A 26,456-nucleotide genomic window follows, 5' to 3' on the forward strand; every position below is an offset into this window, starting at 1 on the left:
ATTTCTCTTAGGCATCAGGAATGTATTAATTATGTGTCACATGGGAGAAGTGAGGAAACACAAATTTATGTATTCAGATTTTCAAGGAGAACCTTAGGAAAGGCTCTCACTGAACAGTCTACTTTGCAGATTCTTTCTCACACACAGACACTTGCATGTAAATGGAAATGTGTATCTATACATACTTATCGATGCAAACATGTTTATGCTTAAGCATATAGATTCTATACATGATTTGTATATGTTTATATAAATGAATTTAGAGAGAGAGAAATACACATATCTCAAACATATACAGGTTTGAGTATATAGAGAGCGGCTGTCCTCTTCTTGTCTTCGTGATTTCTCTCTGTCGCTTTACTGCCTCCTTTTCAACTGCCTTCTAAGTGAGTACCTGAATCAAGGGCTGAGAGTGTGGCTCAGGTGATAGAGCACCTGCCTGGGAATTGCATGAATCTTCAAAGTATCCATGATACACTTTGTATCTTCATATATTCACATATTTCCCCATTTCTCTCATGATGGAGAACATTTCCATCACGTTATGAAGAGTTGCTTTTGTTCCCCAGAAGGAGTTTCTACTCTAACTTGCCCCCTTTCCATTAGTTTTGCTTCTTGTCTTACATCTGTCATTGTAGACCTGAATTGCGATGATGGAAGGTAGTCTAGAAATGGCCTCCGAGTGCACCTGACCCGCAGAAAGAAAAGGGAATCGCAGAATCAGCAGGACAAAGGACAGAATAACAGGAGAATGAGACTCACTAGACAGTAAGTTGGAAAAGAGCTTTACAACTTGAGGGTGGGAAGGGGATGGGAAAGGGAAAATGGAAGAAATTGAAGGAGTGGCTAACGCGGTCTGAAAAGAAAAGTTCTCATGACCTTATTTCTGCAACAGTAACCTACCTGTTCATCACCTTTGCAATAACTTAGGGACAAAAATAAACACAGAAATCTCCTACAAGCTAACCATGTTTGGTTCTCTCTCCCTTCCCTCTTCACATCAGAGTGCTATTTCGATGTGATTTTGTGGACTGATCTTTCCACTTGTTTCTTCACTTTGTTGCTTAGTGGTATGCCGTCAGGTGACTATACTAGTATTCCCTTACTTATTCTCCTCGGGACGGGCAACTTGAGAGGCTTCCACTCTAGAGATCTTACCAACACAGCCACTTTGGAATGACCAGCATGCATCTCTTGGTGATGCATGTGCTCGTGTCTCTTAGGTATGTGCCCAAGAGCAGACTGGACCATGAGGCCGACCTAGGTTTTCCTTTCATAAACATTGCCTGCCAGTTTTTAAACGTGCTTTCATTTTGCTCATTCTTCTTAACAGCTGCATGACATTCGGTAGCCTTTTCCCAGGGATTTAGCCCATTGTTACCATAGAGGTTCCATTTTTTCCAAGCATTTACGTGTTGCCAAATGTGTTCCCCACCTTACATTGACATACATCAACTTTCACATGAGCAAGTTCACAATAAAATCACGTGAAAAATGTATTTACTCTACCATAGATTGATGCGTTTTACATTTTTTGAGACACAATAGCAATATATTGCTCTTCAAAGAATTTCCACCAGTGCTTCTTTCTACTGGTAAATTTAGGAATATTTCATCTTGTACTTCAAGAGTAAGTTGTCCAATGTTTTGCCCCTGTCCATCTGATAGGAAATTATGACTTGGTTGGTTTCACTGTGGAATTCTCTTAGGAGAGCTGACAGTGACACTTGGATGAAGTTTAAGTGTGTGTGTTTCATTTTCCATAGGGTATGCAGCATGTGTGTTACTGGTGTTTGAGATCATGGCCTGGTGCTTTCTGTCCAAGCTTGCATAGCACCCTTGGCACTACTTGGTGTTGGGGAGGGAGGGGAGAGTTTTGCATTTATGCCCTGACCAGCTTTGTCCACGATCTTCCTGTTGAGGCTTCCTACACAGCTGAGATGATGAGCATGCTTAGCCCAGCATTATTGGTTGAAGAGGAATCTTGTGACCTCTTTCTCCATGCGTTTCTTTTTTTTAAACCAGTCTCCTTTATAAGGACACATGTACACACACTCCCCCACACCCTCTCTGTGTTTGCGTGTGTGTGAGTGTGCCTGCATGTGTGCCAGTCCTGGAATAATTCTGAGGTCCAGAAAGGACAGGACTCATGGATCCATGTTTATGACAAGACTACCCTCACAACTACCCCCAAAGAAATGAATCTGATGACTTGCAATGGGAGAGCTTCAGAGGACAGATACCAACCGGCAGCACTCCACGCTTAATAGAGAGTTGTTTCTCTGAAACCTAGTTTCTTATCTCTTCTGATATCCTACTTTGGATCTCTGGTGATTGCATTTTTCCTTTTTGTTCCTTTGCTTGCTTGCTTCCTTGTTTTAGCAGTACTGGGGATTGAAACTACGGTCTTACACTTGCCAGGCAGTCACTCAGGACCCATAGAGCAGGCCCAATCATAGAATGTGCTTGGATGCAATTCACCTCTTCCAGTATTTTCCCTTGCTTTTCTCCTCATTTCTTGCCTTTGTTTTACATTTTAGTTGGTTTCATCAGGTTATTTGCACTCATCCTTACAAGACACTTCCACCACATTTGTCCCCCACCACACTCACTCCTTCCTTTCCGATCAAATGGTGTTCCCCCAAATTCTCCTCCTTAGAGAATGATCATCATCACTATCACGTGGCATTTGCCTTTCTGAGTCTGGTTTATCTTGCTCAACATGATGATGTCCAGTTTTATTCATCTTCCTGCAAATGCTATGGTTTTATTTTTCTTGATGAATTTCTTAGTTGTTGCGCATCTAGGCTGGCCCTCCTAGGTTGGCTATTGTGAAGAGTGTCACAACCCACCGCGTATTCCCATGTCTCTACTGTATGCTCACTTCTATTCCCTTGGACATAGGCCCAATGTTGGTATAGGAGGATCCCATGGTAGGCCTATTTTAATGTTTTCAGGAACCTCCATGCTGATTCTTCAAATGGATCCCTTTCTGCCAACAGTACACAAGGATTCTTTCCCCCACATTTTCACCAGCATAATTTTCTTTTTTCCTTGTTGCAAGTCCTGGAGCTTGAACTCTATTCCAGGGTGTTATCCTTGAGGTTTCTGACAGGTTGTGCTTTACCCCCTAAGCTACAGCAAGACTTCTGGCCTTGTTGTGTGTTTCTGTGGTACCTAGGAATTGAACCCAGGACTTTGCGCATGCAAGGAAATGACTATCATGCTGAACACAATTCTGTTCCCTTCCCCAGCTACTTTTAATTTGTTTTTAAATGGTAGCTATTGTGATTGGGGTGAGAGGGAGTCAGGTGTCAATCCATTTCTCTTTCTTTGTTACTAATGGTCTTCATGAAGTTGTTAGTCATTTGTACTTTGCGTTCTGTGAATTGTTTCATTTGTCCATTTGTTAGCTTTTTATAAATTTCTTGTTGTGTTCTCTGCCTTCCCTTAAGAAGCATCCAGTAGTTCAGGAGAGAGGGCACGAGTGGGGACAGGGAGGTGTGATTCTGCCATGGGCATACCAGTCTGCAATGGATCTCCCTTCCTCCAGCATTCTTTCTCCGCCGCCCTCCCTTTCCCTCTAATCTCTTCAAGGTTCATGATCTATTCTCGCACTTGTTGGCAAACTGCTTGGAACTTGTTTATATTCCATTTTCCCTGTCCCCTCGTACTAGCACATACCCAGACGAGCCCTCACCAGCCCCTTCGGGATATGGTCATTGTTCAAATGACTTTCAGAGTGGTATGTTTCTCATGCACATATCGTGCTTTGGCTTTGAACCGTGATCCTCATATTTCTGCCAAGTGTTTGATTACACATACTAACTTTTCCAGTGTATGGCGTTTTGTTTTTCTGTCATTTAGACACAACTGATTAAATACACCTTGTGATGTTCTTCTAATTACTTCCCCTTTTAAAATGCTGAAGATGAGATTAAATAGAGGATGCCACATTTATCACTTGAAAAATTAAGGGAAAACCTGGGATGTCTGATATTGTCACTCTAGGTGTTCTATGATTGTCTGGAGTAGTCTACATTTCCTTTCTGCATTTCCTTGGGCTATGTTTTACTCCTATGGGATGTTCTACCAATATCTTTTTCCAACCTGTCAGATTTGATAAAGTTTTCCACTGGTAGTGTTTATTTCACCAGAGTGTGCAAAGATTGTGGTGTGGGAAAACACCAATGAGAAAATTGAGTGTTCCTGATAGAGTACAATTTTAAAGCTCACAAATGCACCAACCTATAAACTTGAGAAAATAAGTCATCTGAGGAAATGACTTTATCCGGTCCCCTAAATTCTGGAAATTACTCCATAAATCAGCATGATAATGTCAGAAAATAACAATGGGAATGATAACCTGGAATTCCTAACTAAAATAAGATCACGGATAGCCTAAAGTAGTAGACTATTACACCATGACACTGCATGTTCGCTGGTAAAAATGTATTGTTTGTGTAAAGTCTATCAAGGTCCCCCTTCCCCGACAAGCAGTGGGCGTTTAGATGACTTCGAGTTAGGGCCAGCTCCCGCAGTGTCTGTCCTATGTGATTGAAGTCCAGTCATGACCCCTCAGGTCCAGGCTTAAGAGATTGTCATGGTGGCTGAGCAGTCTTTGGAGAGTCGTTATCGGCAGCACATCATTTTCCTCAGCCTGGAGAAGAAAGGAGCCAACCGGGATCGCTGGTTACCCAGGCCAGAAAGCTCTTCAGGGGGCTGGGTATCAGGCATCCGCATCACAGTGGGCTCTGTGGTGGAGGCCTTTAGGCGACAAGGCCCCCCAGCCTCTTTCTGGGCCAGCTGCACAGTCTCTTGGAGTTGGGCATCTGCAAAGAATTTCTGCTCCTTGCTCTCTTCAGTGGTGGAAGGGCCTGGCAGGTGTGAAGTGGCCTCAGCAGCAGGGGTCTCGGGGAGTGCTGGCATCTGGCCCTGGCACTCCTTGCCTTCCCCCACAAGCAGCACCAGGAGTTCCTGCAGCTCCTTCTTCTTCTGCACCTTCTCCTGGGTCAGGTGCTTGACACACTCATCTTTCTCCTTACACGGCTGGTGCAGGAAATCCATCCGTTCTTTGCACAGCACTATGGGGTCGTCCAGGGCGTTGATGGGTTTGGACAGCTGGGCGCAGCAGCGCTGGAGGTCCCCCACTGGACTCTGGTGCTCCACCTGGTCAGGCACGGCCCACAGAGAGCAGGTTTTCATCTTCTTCTCAGACCCCCGCGTGTCCTGCTTGCTGTCCCCTGATGGACCATGGTTCCTGCTGTCTGGGAACAGGGCCTGCTGCTCCAGCGTGGTCTGGCACTGGGCTGCCAGGTTGTCCAGGCACTGGCAGCGGGCCTGCTGCTCCTGCAGCTGCTGGCTGAGTTTCACTTTGGTCACCTCAGCACCTGATTGGGCCTTAACGTAAAGGGCCTGCGTGCCTCGTGGGTTGTCCACAGCCTCTGGGATGGTCACGGCCGCTGGAGTTGCCGCCTCAGCCGTTGCTTCTTCCTTGTCCCCTTCTCTGTCTTCTCTGGGGAAAGCCAGGAAGCTCAGCTGGGCCTGGACTTGCTCCTTCTCTTGCTTACTGGCTTCCAGACAGTGGGTCAAGGTCAGGTCCTGCTCCTGCTGCTCCAGCACCTGGGTGTGCCTCAGCAGGTGCTGCTGCAGCTCCTCCTTCTCTGCACTCAGCTGCTGAATGGAGGCCCTGTCGTCTTCACGGGTGGCTCTGAGTTCCTGCAGCTGGGCCAGGTACTGGGCATTGAGCTCCTGTAGACTCTGGGCTGCTTGCCAACTTCCTTCAGCCACCTCCTTCCACTCTCCTAACTGCATCTCTCGCTGCTCCAGCTTCTCCTGGAGCTGTTTCTTCTCCCGCTGCTCTGAGGTCAGGAGGCTGGTGAGCTGGTCCTTCTCAGTGCTCAGCCTGTGGACAGCTTCCTGCAGCTGCTCCAGCTGCTCTTTCAGCTCTCTGGTAGGCAGGGCTGTGCATCTCTGGGTGTCAGGGAAGTTGGGCTGAGCCTCGTCATGCCGATCCCACTCCTCCACCTTCATCGGCGGTATCAGCAGCCGTTCCTGCTGCTCCAGGTTCTGGAGACCGAGGCTCTGGTTTTCCTGAGCCTGCATTTGGAGTTGTGGCTGCAGGTTCTTGAAGTCCTCCTTCGTCTGGCAGGCCTGGGGCTGGTGCTGCTGCTCAGCCTGAGATGGTCCTGCAGGGCGCTGCGCCTCGGCCAGCTTCTTCTCCGTTTCTGCCAGCTTCTTCTCTAGATCCACCATCTGCCACAGGTCTTCCTCCCGCTCGTCTGTGAGTTGGTTCATCTCCTGTGAGAGCCGCCGCACCTTCTCCGTCCACGTGGCCCTCTCCACCCTCAGGTCCTCCGCACACTTGTCCCTCTCCAACCTCAATGCGCTCACCACACTTTGTACGTTCTGTAGTCTTCTTTTCAGCACTGCCCGCTCCCCTAGTGCTCGTTGCAATTTTTCCATTCTAAACTTCATGTTGGCCTTCTGGGTCCGGAGCACGTCCAGCTTCCCCTGCAAGGCTGCATTCAGCTCCTGCAGGTTGTCCCAGCTTCTGCTCTTTGCCTCGAGCTGCAGCTTCACATCACCCAGACCTTGGATGAGCTGTCTGTTCTTCTGCTCAGTGTCCTTCTGCGTGGTGGTGAAGGCAGACAAGGCCATCTCCAGGTCTAAGCTGCGCTGCTGAGAAGCCTGCAGGCGGCTGGTCAGATCTTGATGCTCCACTTGACTTTGGTTGGCTTCCTTTTGCATGTGGGCCAGGGCAGATTGTAAGTGGCCTTTCTCTGAAAGCAACATCTGGATGGCTACCTTGTGGTCTTCTAACTGTGCTTTCAGTGTTTCTTGCACCTGGGCCATCTTCTCCTTTTCTTCCTGCTGTTGTTCCTGCAGGTCTTGCTTTAGCTGCTTCAGTTGGTGGATTTCACTGAAGAGCTGTTGCTGTCTGTCTTTGCTCCAGTCCAGGGCCAGCAGCAGGCACTGGTAGCGCTTCTCCAGATCCTCGTTGTTCTTGGGACCGGGGGCTCTCTTGACCCTGGCTGCTCCGACTGTGCCCGAAGGCAGGCGAGGCTGAGGGTCAGCGTGGTCTCTGGCTGCACCCTCACGTGGATTACAGAGCCCAGTGGTGTTGGTGTTGGGCTTGGGCTTGCCTCCCCTTTTCTTTTTCCTGTTGCTCTTGGATTGTTCAGGTCCATGAACACAGTTCTGCTGCTGGTGTTCCTGCAGTCGTTTCTTTCTTGGCCTTGATCTTTCTGACCTGCCAGCTCTGGGACGGGAAAGATGGACTGGCCACATTCCCAGGCTCTTTGAAGTCTCCTGTACTTTCCCACTCACCAAAAAGTATTCCTGTCTCCTCGGTATATCGCCAAATCACCTGGATTCTCTGGCTCACCACTCAGCCACCTCTACCTCCATCAACTGCTGGTAGTGGTGTAAGCATCCAGAGACCACACCAGTGTTGCTAGGCAGCGTGGAATGTGGGCGTGGCCCCAAGTCTCAGATCTCATTGGTCAGCGAGCAACAGGAAGGAATAGGGGGTGTGGCCAGGATCTGGGGATCCAGGCAGAGTGGGTGGAGTCTGCTCCTAAGGTCCCAGCCCCATCTAACTCTGTGGGGCCAGTGTGGGACTTGCTGCAGTTGGACAGGTGCTGTTTCTTTTCCCTTGATTTTTTTTTTTTACATTTGTTTTATTGTAATTAGTAAAACGGTTACATGATATTTGCCAGATAGAACGTGCATTAATTCACATACATTGATACCCCTTCACATGGCTTGGTACCCATTTCCCTCCCCCCCCACACCCTGCACCCGTCTTGGTTTTCCCCCCTTCCCTATCAAATTTCAAATATCCAAATACAAAGGAATTCAACATATCAGATCACAAAGTGAGATACTATACTAATATGAGATAACCAATGGACAGCAAAGGAGATGAGAGACAACATAGTATATTAAGGATCCAGGCAGAGTGGGTGGAGTCTGCTCCTAAGGTCCCAGCCCCATCTAACTCTGTGCTGTGTAGTTTGGGGCCAGTGTGGGACTTGCTGCAGTTGGACAGGTGCTGTTTGTTTTCCCTTGATTTTTATTAAAGAATATCTGTTTGCAGACCCGGGGCCTTGAACTCGGGCCCTGAGCGCTATCCTTGGGCTCTCTCCAGTCCAGGGCTCTACCACTTGAACCACAGAAAGCTTTCTGGCTTGTTTTGTTTACGTGGTACTGAGGAATCTGCATGGTAGGCAGCCAATCTACTCCCAGGCCACTCTCCTGGCTCTCGGATGCACAGTTTTACATGCGCCTCTCCTGGCTTCCCCCACACAATTGTGGCCTCCAGAGATTCCCCCAGGCCTTCAGTTGTCATCTTGGAAGTGACCCCAAGAAGCACAACATCTTCCCACCTCCAATGTCTTCCTGTGGTCAGTCCATGAAGAAGAAGCTCTCTCTTTGTAACCATATTTGCTGACGCTTGCATTCTGACCAGGGGTCCCTGAGGTTCACGATGTTCTTGATATGGCCTCCCTTCCAGTCCCATAGGGACTGGAGTTGAGGGATATCACAGGTCCAGGGCTCCTCTCCATGGGTTTTGGCTGTCCTGCTCACCTCCACCGTGTCTAGGGCAGCACGTGTTTCACAAACTCTGGGTGGTGATCTCAGAGGATTCAGAAACGCAATCGCTGGTGAAAGGGGAGTGTGTAAAAGAAGGTCACCCTGCGACTGGCCACCTAGAAGCGTGTGAAGTCCTCTCCAGCCAGTGCCCTCTCCCAGGGCCTGTTCATCTTCTGAGTGGAGTTCTGAGGCCATCACATTCTTTCCTGCATGCCGTCTATCACAAGACTCCTGGGCCATTTCTTAGAATCATTCTGTGATTCCTTGTCTCTTGACCCTAGGCCTTAGAAAGTCTTTAGCAATCTGAAGATCCTCTGATCAGTCACCACTTTCATTGGCCCAAGATGGTGCTATCATGATGCCGTGCTCATGCTGTCCTTTCCAAGCCCATCCTTCTTGTGTTTCGCTTTAATCCCATCTCACTTCTCTGGACTCTCAGTAGAATTGCACTTGCCATTCAAAGCCTATTCAAATTCTTGAAGAAGCTTTGCCCAATCCCTCTGGACAACAGAATATTCCCACAGCGGTGTAGCTTCCTATATGCAGATTCTTTTTTTTCTCCATATTTTTTAATTGTAATTAGTAAAAGTGTTACATGATATTTGCCAGGTAGAAGGTGCATTAATTCACATACATTGATACCCTTTCACATGTCTTGGTACCCATTTCCCTCCCCCCCGTCACACTTCCCACCCATCTTGGTTTTCCCCTATTCCCTTTCAAATTTCAAATATCCAAATACAAAGAAATTCAATATATCACATAACAAAGTGAGATACTATACCAATATGAGATAACCAAGGGACAGGAAAGGAGATGAGAGACAACATAGTACATTAAGGACAACAATCATCCATTATATGGCTTTTGTTTCAATATCCTGGAGGTCCTTTCAATTAGTTTCCCATTTTATGGCCTTATGTATCAAGATTTTGCTCTATTGCAGATCTCTGCTAGTAGAGCCCAAGGTTTCTACTGATTATGACGAATGAGGGAAACCATTGAGCCTAAGTTCCTTTGAGCCTGGCTTACTTCACTTAATATGATTTTTTCTAAGTCTTTCCATTTCCTAACAAATGGGGTGATGTCATTCTTTCTGACAGCAGCATAGAATTCCATTGTGTACAAATACCACAACTTGTTGATCCACTCATCAACTGAGGGACATCTAGGTTGGTTCCATATCTTTGCTATGGTGAATAGTGCTGCCATGAACATTGTTGTGCTAGTGGATTTAGTATGTCCATGTTTCTGGATGGTTGGGTAAATGCCAAGTAGTGGAATTGCTGGGTCATAGGGGAGTTCTATGTTTAGCCTTTTGAGGCACTGCCACACTGCTTTCCATAGTGGTTGAACGAGTTTGCACTCCCACCAACAGTGTAGTAGTGATCCCTCCTGGCCACATTCCCTCCAGCATCTGTTGTTATTCATTTTCCTGATCCTGGCCATTCTAACTGGATTGAGGTGGAATCTTAGAGTTGTTTTGATTTGCATTTCTTTTATGACCAGATGTGTTGAGCATTTCTTCATGTGTCTATAGGCCATTTTTGTTTCTTCTTCAGAGAAGACTGTCTTTAAGTCTTTGGCCCATTTTTTAATGGGATGGTTGTTACTTTGGAGGTTAGTTTTGGAGTGATTCAATTTTTTGAGCTGTTGATATATTTTAGATATGAGGCCTTTGTCCGTTCTTTGGTTGGTGAAGATCTTCTCCCACTCTGTAGGCTTCCCGATTAGTTTCCTAGCTATGTCCTTTGCCTTACAAAAGCTCTGCAGTTTAATGCAGTCCCACTTATCCAGTCTTTCTCTGATTTGTTGTGATTCTTGAAAACGTCCGCCAACCCCGCTCAGAGGGAAGCTCGCAGACCCATCCCATGGTCCACTGTGAGGCCACTGGTTGGGCTAAGAGCTAGTCGTGCAGCAACACATACGTTTTATTCTAATACTTTCCAAACTTTGTACTCAAATACGCTACCTACTTACCCCCTCATTCTATTTTTCTATCTCTGGACCTCTGCTCATCTTTCAACCCTTATACTGCATGGATCTACACTTGATGGCTGTTGAGCAACACTGTATATCTAGGTGTTTAATTATTCTCTAGGCTCAGAGGTCCCCCGTCCCGCGGGTTCAATTATTCATGAGGCTCGAGCAGGCTCCTCCTAAAAGAAGAAAACCGATGGGGGAAAGAGAGGAAGGAGACCAGGCACATAAAGAAAGACAGAGACAATCTGAGTCGCGTCAAGGTCTCATTTATTAAAAGTAAAGCAGGGTTTATATACCCTGAGTGTAAGGAAGGGAGTATAGAGGGGGGGGGATGGAGAGTTTTTGTGATAACAAGAACGGGAAGTCTCAAGGTTAGGGGTGGGTCAGGCTGTTCTTTTGGCCATTGTGCTAACCCAAGCAACAACCTGCGGTTATTCCGAGAAGTATTTTGTGCAGATGACTCAACCAGATGCGATTTGCTCAAGGCTAGAGGGTCTTTGCTTTGTTCCGTTTAACTCCTTGGTCTCTGACAATTCCCCCTTTCCTTTAAAGAACAAGGTCTCTATAGGTGGAGAGAACACCCTGTCTTAGGCTATATGGAGGGACCCTTACTCCTGGCAACATGCCTTGTTGAGCCGGCCTCGACGGCCTCTGTATGTTGTGCCACCCAGGGTAAGCTCCATAATAATCCCGTCATTGGATCCTCTCTAGCCGCTTGGGGTTTATCAGCCAAGAAGTGTATGAAACTGGAGCCCTCTTTCGGGAGTGCTTGTTTTGGACCCTACAGGGTCATCCTGAGCCTCTAAGCGATGATAATGCACCGAGATTAAGTTTTTGGAAAAGGCAGAATCAATTTGATTTTTTATAAATCGCGTAAGGCGCTGAAAAGCCCAAGGGCCAAAAGAAATTAGGAGGAGAAGTCCCACAAGGGGGCCCAAGAGGGAGGATAAAAGTGTTGATAGCCAGAGAGATGTGGAGAACCAATTTTGATACCAAGATTCTTGTTTTTCCCTTTCTCTTTTTCGCTTTTCTAGGCTAGCTGTAATTTTTTCTAAGCTATCCTTAACAAGTCCTGTTCTATCTACATATACGCAGCATTTTTCCTTTAAAACCGGGCATAAGCCTCCTTGCTGTAGAAAAAGTAAGTCTAATCCTCGTCGATTTTGGAGGACAACTTCTGCCAGAGAGCATCACCGTCAATAGCATCATGCGGAGTGACGACAGGGAAGGCCTCATCATCATGGTTGTTGACCTGTAAAAGAAAAATATTTTTGTTCTCAGGCGCCACCCTGGAATTAATTATATGGCTTTATTGTTTATTATATGGTTTTATTAATCTTTCAGGCAACCATCTAGCTCCCCCTTCTTTAGAATTATAAATGCAAGCTGATCCTTTTCCCCAGATAATGACTGGGTCAGGGCCGTTCCATATTCCCATCAGTGGGTCTTTCCATAGGGCCTGGGCGTAGTCTGTTTGTGTGGTGGGATGCCAAAGGCGTTCTGCAGCAGATTTGCCATTAGCGTCAAGGGTTAAAAAGTTTAAAACAAAGAGAGCATGTAATAGCAAAGTCTTATAGTTTCCTTTAAGGGAATATAATGTTTCTTGTGAGGCAAGTTTAATGAGGGTGTTTTTTAAAGTCTGATGAGCCCTTTCCACTATTCCTTGTCCTTGGGGGTTGTAGGGGATTCCAGTAATATGTTTTATGCTCATTTGGGAGCAAAATTGTTTGAACTTTTGACTGGTATATCCCGGCCCATTGTCCGTCTTTATAGCTTGGGGTTGTCCCATGACAGAAAAAACATATAGGAGATGGTTTATAACATCTTTTGTGGCCTCCCCTAAATGAGCAGAGGCACAAATAAATCCACTAAAGGTATCAATGGTAACATGTGCATTTTTTAACCTTCCAAAGGAGGGGACATGAGTAACATCCATCTGCCAAAGTTGTCCAGGTATGAGCCCTCTGGGGTTTACACCTACATGGGGTTCAGGGAGCAGGGTTAGGCAATTTTTGCAGTTTTTAACAATTTGTCTTGCCTGTTCTCTAGTAATTTTAAATTTTAAGCGCAGGGTATGAGCATTAAGGTGGTGAACAGCATGGGCCTCTTGTGCAGGGTCACCGGATTAACTGTTTGAGATAAGGTAACTATTTGGGTTGCCAAATCAGCTAATTCATTGCCCCGGGTTAGTGGCCCAGGTAGGCCAGAATGAGCACGAATATGTCCTACAAAGAAAGGGTACGAACGTTGTCTAATAAGTTTTTGCAATTCAAAAAATAATTGAAAAGTAGGTGTAGTAGGCTGAATAACCGGAACCATTTCTAAAACTTGTAAAGCTCTAACAACATAATGGCTACCCGAAAACAGATTAAAAGGGTGGGTCTTTAATAACCGAAAAACACAAAGCGCAGCAAATAATTCTACTAACTGAGCAGATTTAAAGGAAGTATTTACAAAGTGGGAAACATTATTAATAACATATGAAGCTTTTCCATTTTTTGAACCATCAATGAAGATGTTCAAAGTATTGGGGATGGGCTTTATCAAGGTATTTTTTAGAAAAACAAAAGGAGTAATATTAAGGAATTGAATAAGTCTGTCGCTGGGCATGTGAGTATCAAAGCTACCCTGGAACCCAGTGCATAAAACAGCCCAATCATTTTGTCTTTGTTGTAACCAATTAATTTGTTCCTTAGAGTAAGGGGTAATTATGATATCAGGATCCTTGCCAAAATATCTGACAGAAGTCTTGAGTCCCAGAAAAATAAGTTGGGAGACCAAAAAGGGGTAGGAGGGGAGTACCTTGGACTGAGAGGCGGAGGCATGAATCCATAACAGGGGCACGGTTTTTTGCCACAATAAACCGGTGGGTGTAAATTCTGTGGCAAAAATGATTAAATAAAGGGTCAAGGAGGGGTTGAAGTAACCTATATTTTGTTGTGTAATGGCCTCCTCTAACTTTATTAGGGCTTTTTCAGCTTCGGGCGTAAGTTTTCTGGGGGAGGAAGGGTCAGAATCTCCCTGTAGAATATTAAACAGGGGTTTGAGATCTCCTGTTGTTAATTTAAGGTGAGGACGTAGCCAATTAATGTCTCCAAGGAGTTTTTGGAAATCATTTAGACAATTTAGCTTATTCCTTTTGATTTGAATTTTTTGAGCATATATTAAAGAGGGTTCTAATTGAAAACCCAGGAACAAGAAGGAATAGCAAATTTGAATTTTTTCTGGGGAGATAAAAAGTCCTCTGTCTTGTAAAGCAATAACTATTTTTTGAGTCACTTGATGTGCCTCCAGTTCTAGTTTGGCAGCAATTAATAGGTCATCCATATAATGTATAATATATATATGAGGATATTGAACACGAATTGGGTCTATGGATTGAGCCACAAATTTTTGACAAAGAGTGGGAGAATTAGCCATAACCTGTGGCAACACTCGCCATTGAAAGCTGGGATTGGGGCCTTTATGGTTGATCATGGGTATGGAAAAGGCAAATCTTTTACAATCTCCAGGATCGAGGGGAATGGAGAAAAAACAGTCTTTTATATCTATTACAATTTTAAAAAATCCTTTAGGGATAGCTGTGGGAGAGGGCAGTCCAGGTTGTAGGGCTCCCATGGGTGCCATGGTTTTATTAATTTCCCTTAGATCCTGCAGTAACCTCCAACTCCCATTTTTCTTTTTTATAACAAATATGGGAGTATTCCAGGGAGAGGTAGAAGGTTCAAGATGTCCCTGCTCTAATTGTTCCTGCACCAACTGAAGAGCAGCCTGAACCTTTTCTTGAGGCATGGACCACTGGTCTATCCAAACCGGATTGTCAGATTTCCAAGTTATTTTATCGGCTTGGAGTGCAGGGGGAGCAGTGGTCTTTAGGAAAAAAGGTCGGTCCCAAGACCTTTTCTATCCCATTTAGGGATGGGTATAATTGGGTGACTAATTCCTTGCTCATGCTTTCCCAGCCCTTTTCCTGGCAAATATCCAGACTTGAGTATCATGTTAGTCACAGTCTCATTAGGACTGAACATGATAACTCCCATTTGGGTCATTATATCTCTCCCCCATAGATTTACAGGGAGTCCGTCCACCACAAAAGGTTTAACTGTCCCAATGTTTCCCTCTGGGTCTGTCCATGTTAATATTTTAGAACTCTGGAGTGTATTTTGAGTCTGCCCAATACCCTTTAAATGGGTAGCGGTGGGTTCCAGAGGCCAAGAGATAGGCCAATGTTGTTTTGCAATAACAGTAGCATCGGCCCCTGTATCTAAAAGACCCAGGAATTGTTTTCCTTCCAAAAAAAGTTTTAAAGTTGGTCGAGATTCTGTCAATTGATGTACCCAAAATATATCTGTTGATCCTGGGGTAGAATTGCCACGCTGGGGATGCTTATATGGGAACTGTCCTGTTACGGGCAGAGGGAGGGCTTGTGCAATGCGTTGGCCTGCCGATATGGCAAGAGGGCCTTGAGAGGCATGAACTAAAATTTTTAATTCACCTGAATAATCGGTGTCAACCACCGAGGGAATGACAGAGAGTCCTTGCAGTGAGCTTGAAGCTCGGCCTATAATAAGAAAAAACATTCCTGGCGGGGGAGGCCCGAACCTTCCAGAGTTTATAACAACTGTTCCTTCCTCTGGAGTTATAATTCTGGTGGTGGAGGAACAGAGGTCCAGTCCTGCGCTGCCTGCAGTGGCTCGGAACAAGTCTGAGTCAGCGCTGTTTGCATCAGAGGCAGATTTTGGGCGGGAGGGGTCATTGGTTGTCGTGGTGGGTAGGTAGGGCCCCCTACTGGGGCCCATAGCCCGTTTCCCGAGACCGCAGATAAGGGCTGGCCGTTTATATCGGTTTTGGACCGGCACTCTCTAGCCCAGTGACGGCCTCTTTTGCATTTAGGACAAAGGCCAGGGGGAAGGGGGAGGGGAATCGTCCCAGGAACGTTGGGTTGTTTAATAGTTCCAGGGCATTCTCTAGCAAAATGTCCAATTTGTCCACATTTAAAACAGTTTTTAGGGCTAGATATTCGTCCTAGTTTTCCTGAAGGTGGAGTCTGGTTTTGGAGTATGGCTCCAATGGCCAAATTAATAGATTTAGACATTTTATGTTCAAAGGAATCCACATCATTGCAAATTTTAATCATACCATTTAAATCTAGGGTCTTTGTTTTGCCTCTTAAAGCAGCTTTACAGGCTGCATTAGCATTTTCTATGGCCAACTGTCTAACTATAATATCATCTGTATCTACCTCACCTAATATTCTTTCAGCTGCTTCTAACAGTCTGGCAACAAATTGAGAATATGGTTCATTATTGCCTTGTACTACCCTGGAAAGAGAGGTAGTAACCGCTCCTGCAGCAGGCACGGCTCTCCAGGCGGCCAGGGCAGCCTGAGCAGTCTGGGTTAATATTCCTGCAGGGAGTTTTTGTTGTTTTTCCTCCGAGGCAAATTTGCCCCTCCCTGAAATTTTATCAGAAGACCATGAAGCCATTTGTGTATGTTTTTTATTGGTAATAGCTTGATTTCTGCCTTATCTATAAATTCAGCTTTCCAGGTTAGATATTGACTCCTGGTTAAAACAGACTGTACAATCTTGTGCCACTCAAGAGGCAATAAATGTCCCTCACCCCCGAGGCCCTCCAGTACTGTTAAAGTAAAAGGGGCGTTAATTCCATAATTCTTAACAGCCGAATGTAGTTCTTTAATTTGTTTAAACGTCAATCTCCTATATGTAATTTGAGAATGTCTCCTTGCCTCCTCCTGATCACCCCCTTCCTCCTCGGAGGCAGAGGAATCTAGGTTTTGTCCCTCCTCCTGCCTTCTGGTGGTGTCCACCTCCTCTTCTCCCGCTTCTCCTCCCTCCCCCTCTTGTTCCCGAGGTTGAGTGTTAGAGCGAGTAATTACGGGGAAGGAGAGGGAAACAGTTTGCGCCCCGGATCTGAGTCTATTATTGCGGCTCTTTGAGGCCGAGGGTGTTTTAGCGGGCTTGTTACCCGAGGCATGGGGGGTAGTCATGGCTTCCCCAACAAGATCCATTTGTAAATCATGAATTTGCAAAGTGAGGTCCCTTAAATCTCTTTTTAAATGAAGCACGTTTTTTAATTCTGTCACTTGTTTCAAGAGAGAGTCTTTGGATTTAAGGAGACCTTGCACCTCCGGAGGAACAGAAAATGATCTCACCATTTCCTGTGGTGGGGCTGATGGGAGAGAGGTGTCTGGATAGGGGGGAGGGGTGGGCCAGTGAAGGGCCCTTATCTCTGGAGTCTGTGTAGCTGCAGAAACTTGGGGAAGAGGAAAACGGCCATATCTTTCTTCCTCATAATGCGCTGCCTCCTCCTCTAGCTCCACCTCAGAGGGGGGGTTGAGCCTGCCATTATCAGGAGAAGTCTTAGGAATAATAGGATAAATATTTCTATAAGGTTTTAGTGACATATTTTTCTTTTTAGTATGGTTCTTGATGCTGTCTTCTAAAGGGGGTTGGACTTGTTCCTCTTTTTCGGAGATTAAAGGTGGCGCCAAGCGGCGTCCTGAGGGCACAGGCTCATCAATCACAGAGGGAGTGCGAGAGCCAGGCCGAAGGCCAGTGACCATAGGTTTTTCATTGTCACTTTCGCTTTTGCGAGACGGGCAACGTGACTCCGTTAGGTAATCCTCTGTTAAAGCTAGTAAGCGAGCACTGTCACCTCCCTCCTCTGCTTCCTTTAAAATATCTCTAATAACCCCATAGAAGCTAAAGAAGGCCTCGGGGATTTCCTCTCCCTGACGGAGTAAATCATTGATATTTTTTTCCTACCTTATTCCAGGTAAGGGGATGGATGTCTGGTCTGTGCAAGACCAACCACGGACACTTTTCTCCAACAAAACAAAAGAATTTTACCAAATCTTTCTTTTTAATTCTTATTCCTCTCTCCCTAAGTGATCCTTTCATTTCTTTTATAAATAAAACCTCTTTTGATAACGCTTTGCCCATGGTTGATGGGACGGCAGAACTTACCTCAAGACTCTCCCACGGTGCACGAGCGATGCGGTGTGGGTGTCTCTATCTTAATATAATCGGGGTCCCCTGCTCTCCACGCCGTCCGGTAGGTCACCATGCCTCGAGCCCCACGTTGGCCGCCACTTCCCCCGTCCCGCGGGTTCAATTATTCATGAGGCTCGAGGAGGCTCCTCCTAAAAGAAGAAAACCGATGGGGGAAAGAGAAGAAGGAGACCAGGCACATAAAGAAAGACAGAGACAATCTGAGTCGCGTCAAGGTCTCATTTATTAAAAGTAAAGCAGGGTTTATATACCCTGAGTGTAAGGAAGGGAGTATAGAGGGGGGGGGATGGAGAGTTTTTGTGATAACAAGAACGGGAAGTCTCAAGGTTAGGGGTGGGTCAGGCTGTTCTTTTGGCCATTGTGCTAACCCAAGCAACAACCTGCGGTTATTCCGAGAAGTATTTTGTGCAGATGACTCAACCAGATGCGATTTGCTCAAGGCTAGAGGGTCTTTGCTTTGTTCCGTTTAACTCCTTGGTCTCTGACAATTCCCCCTTTCCTTTAAAGAACAAGGTCTCTATAGGTGGAGAGAACACCCTGTCTTAGGCTATATGGAGGGACCCTTACTCCTGGCAACATGCCTTGTTGAGCCGGCCTCGACGGCCTCTGTATGTTGTGCCACCCAGGGTAAGCTCCATAATAATCCCGTCATTGGATCCTCTCTAGCCGCTTGGGGTTTATCAGCCAAGAAGTGTATGAAACTGGAGCCCTCTTTCGGGAGTGCTTGTTTTGGACCCTACAGGGTCATCCTGAGCCTCTAAGCGATGATAATGCACCGAGATTAAGTTTTTGGAAAAGGCAGAATCAATTTGATTTTTTATAAATCGCGTAAGGCGCTGAAAAGCCCAAGGGCCAAAAGAAATTAGGAGGAGAAGTCCCACAAGGGGGCCCAAGAGGGAGGATAAAAGTGTTGATAGCCAGAGAGATGTGGAGAACCAATTTTGATACCAAGATTCTTGTTTTTCCCTTTCTCTTTTTCGCTTTTCTAGGCTAGCTGTAATTTTTTCTAAGCTATCCTTAACAAGTCCTGTTCTATCTACATATACGCAGCATTTTTCCTTTAAAACCGGGCATAAGCCTCCTTGCTGTAGAAAAAGTAAGTCTAATCCTCGTCGATTTTGGAGGACAACTTCTGCCAGAGAGCATCACCGTCAATAGCATCATGCGGAGTGACGACAGGGAAGGCCTCATCATCATGGTTGTTGACCTGTAAAAGAAAAATATTTTTGTTCTCAGGCGCCACCCTGGAATTAATTATATGGCTTTATTGTTTATTATATGGTTTTATTAATCTTTCAGGCAACCATCTAGCTCCCCCTTCTTTAGAATTATAAATGCAAGCTGATCCTTTTCCCCAGATAATGACTGGGTCAGGGCCGTTCCATATTCCCATCAGTGGGTCTTTCCATAGGGCCTGGGCGTAGTCTGTTTGTGTGGTGGGATGCCAAAGGCGTTCTGCAGCAGATTTGCCATTAGCGTCAAGGGTTAAAAAGTTTAAAACAAAGAGAGCATGTAATAGCAAAGTCTTATAGTTTCCTTTAAGGGAATATAATGTTTCTTGTGAGGCAAGTTTAATGAGGGTGTTTTTTAAAGTCTGATGAGCCCTTTCCACTATTCCTTGTCCTTGGGGGTTGTAGGGGATTCCAGTAATATGTTTTATGCTCATTTGGGAGCAAAATTGTTTGAACTTTTGACTGGTATATCCCGGCCCATTGTCCGTCTTTATAGCTTGGGGTTGTCCCATGACAGAAAAAACATATAGGAGATGGTTTATAACATCTTTTGTGGCCTCCCCTAAATGAGCAGAGGCACAAATAAATCCACTAAAGGTATCAATGGTAACATGTGCATTTTTTAACCTTCCAAAGGAGGGGACATGAGTAACATCCATCTGCCAAAGTTGTCCAGGTATGAGCCCTCTGGGGTTTACACCTACATGGGGTTCAGGGAGCAGGGTTAGGCAATTTTTGCAGTTTTTAACAATTTGTCTTGCCTGTTCTCTAGTAATTTTAAATTTTAAGCGCAGGGTATGAGCATTAAGGTGGTGAACAGCATGGGCCTCTTGTGCAGGGTCACCGGATTAACTGTTTGAGATAAGGTAACTATTTGGGTTGCCAAATCAGCTAATTCATTGCCCCGGGTTAGTGGCCCAGGTAGGCCAGAATGAGCACGAATATGTCCTACAAAGAAAGGGTACGAACGTTGTCTAATAAGTTTTTGCAATTCAAAAAATAATTGAAAAGTAGGTGTAGTAGGCTGAATAACCGGAACCATTTCTAAAACTTGTAAAGCTCTAACAACATAATGGCTACCCGAAAACAGATTAAAAGGGTGGGTCTTTAATAACCGAAAAACACAAAGCGCAGCAAATAATTCTACTAACTGAGCAGATTTAAAGGAAGTATTTACAAAGTGGGAAACATTATTAATAACATATGAAGCTTTTCCATTTTTTGAACCATCAATGAAGATGTTCAAAGTATTGGGGATGGGCTTTATCAAGGTATTTTTTAGAAAAACAAAAGGAGTAATATTAAGGAATTGAATAAGTCTGTCGCTGGGCATGTGAGTATCAAAGCTACCCTGGAACCCAGTGCATAAAACAGCCCAATCATTTTGTCTTTGTTGTAACCAATTAATTTGTTCCTTAGAGTAAGGGGTAATTATGATATCAGGATCCTTGCCAAAATATCTGACAGAAGTCTTGAGTCCCAGAAAAATAAGTTGGGAGACCAAAAAGGGGTAGGAGGGGAGTACCTTGGACTGAGAGGCGGAGGCATGAATCCATAACAGGGGCACGGTTTTTTGCCACAATAAACCGGTGGGTGTAAATTCTGTGGCAAAAATGATTAAATAAAGGGTCAAGGAGGGGTTGAAGTAACCTATATTTTGTTGTGTAATGGCCTCCTCTAACTTTATTAGGGCTTTTTCAGCTTCGGGCGTAAGTTTTCTGGGGGAGGAAGGGTCAGAATCTCCCTGTAGAATATTAAACAGGGGTTTGAGATCTCCTGTTGTTAATTTAAGGTGAGGACGTAGCCAATTAATGTCTCCAAGGAGTTTTTGGAAATCATTTAGACAATTTAGCTTATTCCTTTTGATTTGAATTTTTTGAGCATATATTAAAGAGGGTTCTAATTGAAAACCCAGGAACAAGAAGGAATAGCAAATTTGAATTTTTTCTGGGGAGATAAAAAGTCCTCTGTCTTGTAAAGCAATAACTATTTTTTGAGTCACTTGATGTGCCTCCAGTTCTAGTTTGGCAGCAATTAATAGGTCATCCATATAATGTATAATATATATATGAGGATATTGAACACGAATTGGGTCTATGGATTGAGCCACAAATTTTTGACAAAGAGTGGGAGAATTAGCCATAACCTGTGGCAACACTCGCCATTGAAAGCTGGGATTGGGGCCTTTATGGTTGATCATGGGTATGGAAAAGGCAAATCTTTTACAATCTCCAGGATCGAGGGGAATGGAGAAAAAACAGTCTTTTATATCTATTACAATTTTAAAAAATCCTTTAGGGATAGCTGTGGGAGAGGGCAGTCCAGGTTGTAGGGCTCCCATGGGTGCCATGGTTTTATTAATTTCCCTTAGATCCTGCAGTAACCTCCAACTCCCATTTTTCTTTTTTATAACAAATATGGGAGTATTCCAGGGAGAGGTAGAAGGTTCAAGATGTCCCTGCTCTAATTGTTCCTGCACCAACTGAAGAGCAGCCTGAACCTTTTCTTGAGGCATGGACCACTGGTCTATCCAAACCGGATTGTCAGATTTCCAAGTTATTTTATCGGCTTGGAGTGCAGGGGGAGCAGTGGTCTTTAGGAAAAAAGGTCGGTCCCAAGACCTTTTCTATCCCATTTAGGGATGGGTATAATTGGGTGACTAATTCCTTGCTCATGCTTTCCCAGCCCTTTTCCTGGCAAATATCCAGACTTGAGTATCATGTTAGTCACAGTCTCATTAGGACTGAACATGATAACTCCCATTTGGGTCATTATATCTCTCCCCCATAGATTTACAGGGAGTCCGTCCACCACAAAAGGTTTAACTGTCCCAATGTTTCCCTCTGGGTCTGTCCATGTTAATATTTTAGAACTCTGGAGTGTATTTTGAGTCTGCCCAATACCCTTTAAATGGGTAGCGGTGGGTTCCAGAGGCCAAGAGATAGGCCAATGTTGTTTTGCAATAACAGTAGCATCGGCCCCTGTATCTAAAAGACCCAGGAATTGTTTTCCTTCCAAAAAAAGTTTTAAAGTTGGTCGAGATTCTGTCAATTGATGTACCCAAAATATATCTGTTGATCCTGGGGTAGAATTGCCACGCTGGGGATGCTTATATGGGAACTGTCCTGTTACGGGCAGAGGGAGGGCTTGTGCAATGCGTTGGCCTGCCGATATGGCAAGAGGGCCTTGAGAGGCATGAACTAAAATTTTTAATTCACCTGAATAATCGGTGTCAACCACCGAGGGAATGACAGAGAGTCCTTGCAGTGAGCTTGAAGCTCGGCCTATAATAAGAAAAAACATTCCTGGCGGGGGAGGCCCGAACCTTCCAGAGTTTATAACAACTGTTCCTTCCTCTGGAGTTATAATTCTGGTGGTGGAGGAACAGAGGTCCAGTCCTGCGCTGCCTGCAGTGGCTCGGAACAAGTCTGAGTCAGCGCTGTTTGCATCAGAGGCAGATTTTGGGCGGGAGGGGTCATTGGTTGTCGTGGTGGGTAGGTAGGGCCCCCTACTGGGGCCCATAGCCCGTTTCCCGAGACCGCAGATAAGGGCTGGCCGTTTATATCGGTTTTGGACCGGCACTCTCTAGCCCAGTGACGGCCTCTTTTGCATTTAGGACAAAGGCCAGGGGGAAGGGGGAGGGGAATCGTCCCAGGAACGTTGGGTTGTTTAATAGTTCCAGGGCATTCTCTAGCAAAATGTCCAATTTGTCCACATTTAAAACAGTTTTTAGGGCTAGATATTCGTCCTAGTTTTCCTGAAGGTGGAGTCTGGTTTTGGAGTATGGCTCCAATGGCCAAATTAATAGATTTAGACATTTTATGTTCAAAGGAATCCACATCATTGCAAATTTTAATCATACCATTTAAATCTAGGGTCTTTGTTTTGCCTCTTAAAGCAGCTTTACAGGCTGCATTAGCATTTTCTATGGCCAACTGTCTAACTATAATATCATCTGTATCTACCTCACCTAATATTCTTTCAGCTGCTTCTAACAGTCTGGCAACAAATTGAGAATATGGTTCATTATTGCCTTGTACTACCCTGGAAAGAGAGGTAGTAACCGCTCCTGCAGCAGGCACGGCTCTCCAGGCGGCCAGGGCAGCCTGAGCAGTCTGGGTTAATATTCCTGCAGGGAGTTTTTGTTGTTTTTCCTCCGAGGCAAATTTGCCCCTCCCTGAAATTTTATCAGAAGACCATGAAGCCATTTGTGTATGTTTTTTATTGGTAATAGCTTGATTTCTGCCTTATCTATAAATTCAGCTTTCCAGGTTAGATATTGACTCCTGGTTAAAACAGACTGTACAATCTTGTGCCACTCAAGAGGCAATAAATGTCCCTCACCCCCGAGGCCCTCCAGTACTGTTAAAGTAAAAGGGGCGTTAATTCCATAATTCTTAACAGCCGAATGTAGTTCTTTAATTTGTTTAAACGTCAATCTCCTATATGTAATTTGAGAATGTCTCCTTGCCTCCTCCTGATCACCCCCTTCCTCCTCGGAGGCAGAGGAATCTAGGTTTTGTCCCTCCTCCTGCCTTCTGGTGGTGTCCACCTCCTCTTCTCCCGCTTCTCCTCCCTCCCCCTCTTGTTCCCGAGGTTGAGTGTTAGAGCGAGTAATTACGGGGAAGGAGAGGGAAACAGTTTGCGCCCCGGATCTGAGTCTATTATTGCGGCTCTTTGAGGCCGAGGGTGTTTTAGCGGGCTTGTTACCCGAGGCATGGGGGGTAGTCATGGCTTCCCCAACAAGATCCATTTGTAAATCATGAATTTGCAAAGTGAGGTCCCTTAAATCTCTTTTTAAATGAAGCACGTTTTTTAATTCTGTCACTTGTTTCAAGAGAGAGTCTTTGGATTTAAGGAGACCTTGCACCTCCGGAGGAACAGAAAATGATCTCACCATTTCCTGTGGTGGGGCTGATGGGAGAGAGGTGTCTGGATAGGGGGGAGGGGTGGGCCAGTGAAGGGCCCTTATCTCTGGAGTCTGTGTAGCTGCAGAAACTTGGGGAAGAGGAAAACGGCCATATCTTTCTTCCTCATAATGCGCTGCCTCCTCCTCTAGCTCCACCTCAGAGGGGGGGTTGAGCCTGCCATTATCAGGAGAAGTCTTAGGAATAATAGGATAAATATTTCTATAAGGTTTTAGTGACATATTTTTCTTTTTAGTATGGTTCTTGATGCTGTCTTCTAAAGGGGGTTGGACTTGTTCCTCTTTTTCGGAGATTAAAGGTGGCGCCAAGCGGCGTCCTGAGGGCACAGGCTCATCAATCACAGAGGGAGTGCGAGAGCCAGGCCGAAGGCCAGTGACCATAGGTTTTTCATTGTCACTTTCGCTTTTGCGAGACGGGCAACGTGACTCCGTTAGGTAATCCTCTGTTAAAGCTAGTAAGCGAGCACTGTCACCTCCCTCCTCTGCTTCCTTTAAAATATCTCTAATAACCCCATAGAAGCTAAAGAAGGCCTCGGGGATTTCCTCTCCCTGACGGAGTAAATCATTGATATTTTTTTCCTACCTTATTCCAGGTAAGGGGATGGATGTCTGGTCTGTGCAAGACCAACCACGGACACTTTTCTCCAACAAAACAAAAGAATTTTACCAAATCTTTCTTTTTAATTCTTATTCCTCTCTCCCTAAGTGATCCTTTCATTTCTTTTATAAATAAAACCTCTTTTGATAACGCTTTGCCCATGGTTGATGGGACGGCAGAACTTACCTCAAGACTCTCCCACGGTGCACGAGCGATGCGGTGTGGGTGTCTCTATCTTAATATAATCGGGGTCCCCTGCTCTCCACGCCGTCCGGTAGGTCACCATGCCTCGAGCCCCACGTTGGCCGCCACTTCCCCCGTCCCGCGGGTTCAATTATTCATGAGGCTCGAGGAGGCTCCTCCTAAAAGAAGAAAACCGATGGGGGAAAGAGAAGAAGGAGACCAGGCACATAAAGAAAGACAGAGACAATCTGAGTCGCGTCAAGGTCTCATTTATTAAAAGTAAAGCAGGGTTTATATACCCTGAGTGTAAGGAAGGGAGTATAGAGGGGGGGGGATGGAGAGTTTTTGTGATAACAAGAACGGGAAGTCTCAAGGTTAGGGGTGGGTCAGGCTGTTCTTTTGGCCATTGTGCTAACCCAAGCAACAACCTGCGGTTATTCCGAGAAGTATTTTGTGCAGATGACTCAACCAGATGCGATTTGCTCAAGGCTAGAGGGTCTTTGCTTTGTTCCGTTTAACTCCTTGGTCTCTGACGCAGAGGGACTTAAAGACAATAGAGATTGGATTGAGAGGCTTATTGTTTTGGGTATAAATCGCTTCTCAGTGGATTATTAGGCTGGTCAGTAACTGCACAAAAAGAAAGAGTGATAACACCAATCAAAACTTGTGAACATCTAGAATCTGCCAGCTACAGAGGTCTAGGTTGGTTATATCTGAAAAACTATAATCGTGTTTAGTATTAATCTTGCTCCCATTTTCAAATGGGCAGAACAAGAAACTCAAGAAAAATGTCAAATCAAGAAACAACATCCCCCATCCCCCTCACCCAATGTAAACAGCCAATGGAACAGTCACTGGCAAACCTAGAGGAGAGTATTCTAAGTGCTTTACAAATTCAATTGATAAACATCATTAATGAAAAATGTGAAAATATAAAGAAAGAGATAAGGGAGGAAGCCATAGCTGAACAAGAGGAAACCATAAACAAGGTGATAAGTGAAAAAGAAGAAGCCATAAAGGAGACCATAATAAAGGTTTTTCAAAGAAAGATGGATGAGTTCATAGAATCCACAAATTAAAAGGTGACCAAACTCCAGCAAATGTTCAAAGAAAATAAAGCTACTGAGCTAACCACTCAAATGGAAATCAAGGAGCTAAAGAAATCCATACATGATCTAAAAGAAGAGATGCAAGGCATCAAAAATGATCAATTAGAAGCAAGGGAGATGAAAAATAAAGTAGATAGCTTTGATAGCAGGTTAGACAATGCAGAGGAGAGAATTTCTGGGGCTGAAGATAATTTAGTTATTATAGAGAAAGAACAGAAAATGAGTCAATCCAAATCTAGGAAAAATGAGAGAGCACTTCAGGAGGTCCAAGATACAATTAGGAAACCTAATTTAAGGCTAATTGGTATTGAGGAGGGCGTGGAGAAAGAGGTCAATGGTATTGGAAATATACTTCAGGCAATCATCTCAGAGAATTTCCCAAATATCCAGAAGGGCAGACCCATCCAGATACAAGAAGCTTTTAGAACCCCAAACAGACCTGACCAGAAAAGAACATCCCACCGCCACATCGTAATCCGAACTGGATCAATAGAAACCAAAAAAAGGATCCTAAAGGCAGCCAGGGAAAAGGGTTCAGTAACCTATAAAGGAAAACCAATCAGAATAACCCCAGATTTCTCACCAGAGACCATGCAAGCAATAAGTGACTGGAAGCATGTATGTCATGCCCTTAAGTCAAATAACTACCAACCAAGAATCCTGTATCCAGCTAAGTTCTCATTCATAACTGAGGGAACTATATGCAGATTCTTATCCAAACCCTTTAGTGTACATTTAAAAATTGAAGTCCATCCTGGGACCTGTGCTAGGGAATGTTATTCCCGACACCTGT

At 45.0% G+C, this 26,456-nt stretch overlaps 1 protein-coding gene across 4 annotated transcripts in view; it reads left to right on the top strand.

The window, feature by feature from the left end:
• Epb41l4a (erythrocyte membrane protein band 4.1 like 4A) overlaps positions 1-26,456 on the top strand; it is a 773,501-nt gene that overhangs the window by 387,368 nt on the left and 359,677 nt on the right. For all 4 annotated transcript variants that reach the window (XR_016535219.1, XR_016535218.1, XR_016535226.1 and 1 more), the window contains one exon: positions 639-768. The gene's annotated coding sequence lies outside the window, so the exon portion shown is untranslated. The remainder of the gene's footprint in view (positions 1-638; positions 769-26,456) is intronic.

Source organism: Megascapheus bottae, chromosome 4 (assembly GCF_031878675.1).
Source record: "Megascapheus bottae isolate mThoBot1 chromosome 4, mThoBot2.hap1, whole genome shotgun sequence".
NCBI classification, from domain to species: Eukaryota; Metazoa; Chordata; class Mammalia; order Rodentia; family Geomyidae; genus Megascapheus; species Megascapheus bottae.